We start from the raw sequence: 7,117 nt of genomic DNA, 5'->3' as shown, positions 1-7,117 counted from the left end.
ATCAGGTCAAAAGTCACGCTTTTGTCAAGTAGAAGTAAAACTTTCCAGTAGAGACTTCACAAGTTGACATCAAAGTTTTGTTTAGTACTACTGTTAAAGCGTCAATGAACTAAAACTAACAGCGACCAAACCATTTACCATCTGTCTGTAAAGCCAAACTGGCAAAATTAATCACATCACGCAGTGTGCTGGAGTTTGGTTCCATTCCATAAAAGAAGAAGAGGAAAATTGAAAAGAAAAGAATAATTGCAGGGATCAGTCATCACTGTCCTCGTTTAATTTTGGCTGTGCTGACATATACTGATCTTTATCCTCGATCTGATGGCGATCAGATGGTTAGAGTACTTTCTCAATTATTGGGAGAATTAAATCGATTTTCCTCGCAGAAAATTATATCGGTTTGTAAGAGAAGCCAAAGCGAAAGCGATGACACACACAAAACGATATATATGCACCCGTGGCGATCGGTAGGCATGCAGTTCCATCTCAATCTCTAAGTGCGTTATATATAACGGTTAGCATTAGCTAGTTAGCTGTACTAATTAAAAAGGTATAAGTTACTAGCACATTATTACTTAAGTATTTTTGAAGATGATTACTTAAGTGTTGTCTATTGTAAACTTGAAAAATAAATTTATTAAATATTTTAGATAAACTTATATTTAGTATGAAGCATACTTATTTAACAGTTTGTGCTCGTGATAAACGAGGAATTAGTTTAGCTCAAATCCACTTTAACTAGAACACAACTTAAGACATGTTTCGAAACTTTTTCTCATTTAAATTTTCTCTAAAATTTTTTACTTCCGATATAATCCAGACTCTCATTTAAACTATTTTAAGATTACATATATAGCTATAAGTATAGAGAATAAGTAGAACTCACAAGCTAAAAAAAAGATCATTTTTAAAAAATAAATCTTATGAGCTGGTTGCTTTCTCGTAATCTCACGAGCTCCCAGACATGACACAAGCTCGAACAGCTCGAGCATTCTCGGCGACCGTAGCTACTACTAGTCGGCAGAGAGAAACAGGCGGTTGTAAATAAAACAAGCAAACGACGTCGGAAAAGAACAAGGCTTTGACGACAGCCAAACTGTTGGTTTCTCTGGGCAATGTACAGCAGAAAACGCCAAGAAAGCTACGACTACTGCTAGCGTGGAGTCAGGTAGAGCAAGCAGCCAGAGAAACTGACGTGCCGCCGCCGCGTGTTCGTTCTCATCGCGACGCGCATCCGCCGCTTGGTCCGTAGCTGCGATCAGGATTCCCAAACCGTTTAAAATAAGATGATCGTCATCTCATAATTTAACGGCCACCACGATAATTACGTAGTTACGGTATAAATCGTACAATTACCATGAGATATATCGTGGTTTAAAAATTAAAAATGTTACCGTACATGGATAACCGTGTGATAACTAACCGGTTTTTTAAAACTTGCCTGGGATATCTCAGCCCACAACATTTACCGTGAGATATGTCGTGGTTTGAAAATTTAAAATGTTACTGTTCGTTGATAACCGCGAGATAAATAACCGGTTTATTAAAACCTGCCTGCGATATCCCAGCCGGCGACATGCATGTGCTCGCGCCAATACAGCAATTTATCTACGCCCTCTTGCCCAACCTCGCAAAAGGAAAAGAAAAAAACAACTACTGTAGTAATCTCAGTTCAGATTCGTCGTCAGTTGTTACTAATAATCAGTTAATTAACTAATCCCGAAAAGAGTGTCAGCTACTCTTTTGAGATATTGCAACTGGCCAACTACATCTCGCTAAAACTTGGGTTGGTTTTATATATGCAGGATTAGGACAAATGCGAATAAATGAAGCAAAATCAATTAGCGATAAGCACTGCACGTTAATTATTGGATGAATAGCCAATACGTCCCTAAAATTTCGCTTTGGCTCAATTTAGTTCTTAATGTTTCAAATCGTCTAAACAAGTCCTCCAAATTAATCATTTGGGTTAATATAATACTTGAACCCACAAAAAATACCACGTGAGCATGCCAAGTCATCCTCGCATACAGCGGTATGAATGAAATTACCATTCTACCCTTATATACCATATAGAAAAAAAAGAAAAGACAAATAAAAAAACAGGCCAGCCCATGTCAGCATTGTTGCGAATGGGTGGCTGACAAAGAAATTTACGTGATCAGTGCTTGGCTGCAGCAATCGTAAGTGACAATTCTAAAACAATCATACATGCGTGAACCATTTATCTTCTTCTTTTCTTTCTTTTCTATATGGTATATAAGGGTATAATGGTCATTTCATTCATAGCACTGCATGCGAAGATGACTTGGTATACTCACGTGACACTTTTTTTTTCAAGGACTATATTAATCTAAATGATTAATTTAGATGACTTGTTTGGACAATTTAAAACCTCAAGGACTAAAATAAACTCGAAGCGATACTTCAGGATAATTCGGATCCTCTGCATTAGAGGTACTAATGCAGAGGATGAACAGTACCACGCATTAGAATAACTGTGGACCGTCGGATCAAGAGTGAAAGGACCAGATTGTGTGCTACAGTAAATTCGGAACAGTACCAAATAGTGTACTACAGTGTTTTGAATCCTGTAGCTACAGTAAAATAGACACTGTTCATGGCATTAGCTGCTGTTCCCCTCACATGAACAGTGCTCTTCTGCATTACGGCAGACGATCCGGATCCACTTCAGGACTGTATTAACTATTTGCCCTTAATTATTAACCATTCCCATTCCCCGAATAAGGCGCCAATCGCCATGTGTTTGTGCAGCAGTGGGCCTCGTGATAATTCTCGTATCATCGTTGTCACCTTTACGGAGAGTAATGGACACGTAGAGATCAAAGATGATTCTCCTTGCTTCTTTCTTTCATGTATTTGTCACGTTGTGCCATGAAAGGAACCACCGCTGGATTCCATCTCTGCGTGCATGTGGCTAGCTGGATAATGTGACATTATTAAGAAATTATGAGAATTATTTTTATGAAATTGTTTCACCTGTTTTTTTTTCTACTTATATACATGCAGAGTACAGTGAGTTTTAGTGTGCTTATAATAATATTGTTTTAGTTATAAAAAGTCCATTTCATCATATACGTATATTCCAGGCTATTTAGTTCAAGATCTTCCCGTCATAATAACAAATGAACACAATAGAGATAAATGGCGAACATATGTTGATTATTCATAACTTATGAATCGGACAAAACTTATATATAATATGTGTGTGTACATTACGATTTAAAAACTAATGGTAAAAAATTAACTTTGATGACAAAAAAAATCAAAATCATATTTTATAAAAGTTAAATTTTAGCAGCGTCTTATAAGCTGAGCAAAAGATGCTGAGCCTTAACAAATCGAGAATACAATTGAACGGTCAAAAACAGAGTAGGACCCGGCGAAAAAAAGTAATGCAGCGCTGTGTACCTCAGCAAAGCCTCTAGCGCACAGAATTTATGTTCCTGACGATATTCTTAATTCAGTGTGCCAATTACTCCCTCCGTTTCTAAATATTTAATACCGTTGTCTTTTTAGCATATGTTTGATTCAAAAACTTTCATGAAATATGTAAAGCTATATGTATACATATAATTATATTTAATAATGAATCAAATGATAAGAAAAGAATTAATAATTACTTTTTTTAATAAGATGAACAGTCAAACATATTTAAAAAAATTAAATATTTAGAAACGGATGGAGTATTAATCAAGTCAGGGCCATCGAGGAATGAGATCACGCGCGCCGGAGGTGATCGGTGAACAGGAGGTAGCTTGCCGGCGGCGGGCGTCTCGCCGTCGCCGGAGCTTGCTCTGATCAGTGCCACCCACCTAATCCCGGACTTGTGAATTCCGGCCCATCCACAGGGCATGGCCTGGGAAGCCTCAAGCCGCTCCGTGACGGCCCACCAGGCTCTCGTTGATAGTCTTCGGTGCTTCACCGGCACGGCCAGAGCACGATCGGACCCGGGCTGAAATCAGTCGGGTTGGCACGACCCGACCTACACGGTGGGCCGGGCCATGCCCACCTACTTGCTGCACCATCAGCCCAAGCACGATCCAATAAGACTCGGGTCGTGCCGGACCGACCCGAAGACACGAAAACCCACCGTGCTCCTCCTTAAATAAAGTATATCTTGCCTCCCTAATCTCGTTGGGTCATCTCTTATAGGAAAAAGTACACCGAAGGTCTCTCAACTTGTCATCGAGTTACAAAATCGTCCTCGAACCACAAAACCAGATACAACGTATCCCTCAACTTATAAAAACCAATGCAAAATAGATCCCTCGACGGTTTTGATCCGGTTTGTCCGATGTAGCAGCTGACTCAGCGTGGGACCCACACGGGTCCTGCATGTCAGCCTCTCATTCCCCTCCCTTCTCCACCTCTCTTCCTCTCTGCTCTTCTTTTCTCTCACTGGGCACTGGCAGCGCAGCCGACGGGTGGGAGGAGGCTGGTGGGGGAGGCGGGAGTCCGACGGCAAGGAGGCGGCGGTGGAAGCGGCCGCGCGACGAGGCGACGACGCGGAAGCAGGAGAGCCTCCCCCATGCTGCCGCCACCGCCGCCGCCGACGGCACGGGCGCCAGATCCCGCCGCCGCGGGTGACCATGCCGTCGCCGTGGAGGCCTTCCGCGCCATGGTCCGGCGAAGGCGCGCTCCTGAATGCCTGCACCTACACTGTCGTCATCGAGCACCTCGCCTCCGCGGGATTCGTGGACCAGGTGGTCGACGACTCGATGTGTTCCGCCTCCTCCTGTCGCTGCGCGCGCGGCGGACCACCCGGCAGTACAACGTGCTCGCCGTGGCGCTTGCATCGGCGGGGAAGTTTTAGCTGCTCCGGTGGCTCGTTCGCGAGATGAGGTAAGGGGAATAAGAGGTTGACATGTGGGATCCACGTGTGTCCCGCACTGAGTCAGCTGCCACATCGGATAAAATCAGAGTTAAAAACCACCAGGAGATCTAGTTTGCACTGGTTTTGTAAGTTGAGAGATACGTTGTATCTGGTTTTGTGGTTCAAGGACGATTTTGTAACTCGATGACAAGTTGAGGGACCTTCGGTGTACTTTTTCCTCTCTTATATGGCTGAAAATAAGTCTATTTTGTATCCTCGTCTCTGTCGGCCATGTCTTGAATGGGAACATGGCGTGATCTCAAAAACAACAGGGACTCGAACACAGTAAAATTAAGATATCGTCTGTTCGGAATGGAAACACGAAACACACACGAAGTCAGTAACCGAACGCTGAGACACTACTACTAGTACAGTCAGGGCGGAACTTGAGCATACGAAGGGGTGCCGAGTGACCAGGTTTTTTTTAACCTATAGCTAGTATATTTTGTACATCCACTCAATACAAACTTAAACATCCGTACCAGTTTAAACAAGATCCATGATAAAGTAAATTAAACAAGTAACACACTCCTCAATTTCATTCTAGCTCCGCACCGGATACACTACTACACTAGAGATACGTTTATTCAGAGAAACAGCAGGTATGCAGCAACGCAGCCACGCACCACGATCAATAAAGCAAAGCAAAGCAGCAACCAGAGTAATTTCGAGAATCCTAATTCTCGCGCGCGCCGGTAGCGTGCACTCCCGGCCCACGCGGCACGCGCGCGCAATTTTTTCTTCGGTAACCACCGCCGTTTTCCTTTTTTTTCGCTTTCTTTTTTTCCGTGATTTTTTTTCGCTTTCCTTTTTTTTTTTGCGTTTTTTCCTGATTACTTTTTAATCTTCCAGCAGCAAGTGTTTTTAATTTTTTTTAAAGTTTTTAATTCTTAACTTGAAAATTTTTAAATCTTAATTTAAAAATTCTCAAATCTCGAATTGAAAGTTTTCAAATTTTGAGTTGAAAGTTTTTAATCCCGAGTTGAAAGTTTTCAATCTTGAGTTGAAAGTTTTCAAATCTCGAGTTGAAAGTTTTTAAAACCGAGTTGAAAGTTTTTAAATCCGAGTTAAAAGTTTTCAAATCTAGGTTGAAAGTTTTCAAATTTGACTTAAAAAATTTAAATTTCGAGTTGAAAGTTTTCAAATCTAGGTTTAAAATTTTGAAACTGTAACTTCACATGTAGATTTCTTTTTAATTTGTTAGTTAAAAAAATCTCACAGAAAAAATAAAATCTTATCTACTACCATCATTATCCTAAACTGTTATTATCTAATATACTAATAGATTAGTATAACTACTTAGCTCGAAAAAACGAGCACCGCCGACGCTCACGCGCCAGCTAGCGATGCCCGAGTAATTTAGCATCAGGCGCCGTGGCTGTGAGCCCGCAGCAGCTGCACGAAGCTCTTGTTCGCGATCACACGGACCACGGCGAGCGCCTCGCCGGCACGCCTCCTCAGCAGCTCAGTGAACGGGCTGTCCCACCTCCCGGTGCGCCTCCACCAGAGGACCTCGAACGACATGGTGTACCAGTGCTCGATGTACGGCAGGTGCTCCGCCGCCACGCGCGCCTCACCGCTCTCCCACCTGCTCGACACGGTCTCCCCGACTGGCCTTAGCCGCAGGGCTTGGGTCAGCACCATCGACAGTGTTGCCACGCCACGCCTCATCGCCTCCTCGCCGGTGGCACCGGCGTCGTAGGAGGACAGTGCCCCGATGGCGCGCAGCGAGGCCGCCCTCCTGAGCGGCAGGCCGGGGATGTTCTCGAGGCCGCCAATAAGGTCGCGGTAGGTGTTGCGGAACGGGAGACGCCTGGCGTTGTCGGGGAGGACGTCCTCATTACCGGGGAAGACGTGCCAATGGCCGCTTCGGTTGGCGAAGCCAGCGAAGGAGTAGTCGTGTTTGTGCACGGCCAGGTGCACGGTGCACCACGTCGCCGTCGGCGCCTTTCATGCTGACACCGTACTTCTCCACCACCAGGTGGTGGTCTCGCCCGGCCACGGCCGAGAGGAGGAAGAAGAGGAGGAGGAGAGCGGCATGGAAGCTCGCCGCCATGGTGAACCAGGACGCCGAGCAAAAACAAAGCTACGTGCAATGCAAGAATATTAGTGGTGGATCTAGCATTTAGGATATGGGTGGTCCGACCTAATTTTTTTTTCTAAACACAGTAAATCTAACGATACTAATATATACAATGCAAGTATAGATAATAGAATAGA

At 43.7% G+C, this 7,117-nt stretch overlaps 1 pseudogene; it reads right to left on the bottom strand.

Annotated features, from left to right (window-relative positions):
* Positions 1 to 6,070: 6,070 nt before the first annotated feature.
* LOC107275821 (60 kDa jasmonate-induced protein-like) lies at positions 6,071 to 6,953 on the bottom strand (annotated as a pseudogene).
* Positions 6,954 to 7,117: the final 164 nt, after the last annotated feature.

The sequence above is a fragment of the Oryza sativa genome, chromosome 3 (assembly GCF_034140825.1).
Source record: "Oryza sativa Japonica Group chromosome 3, ASM3414082v1".
Lineage (NCBI taxonomy): Eukaryota > Viridiplantae > Streptophyta > Magnoliopsida > Poales > Poaceae > Oryza > Oryza sativa.
This window is presented reverse-complemented; position numbering and strand designations above follow the sequence as displayed.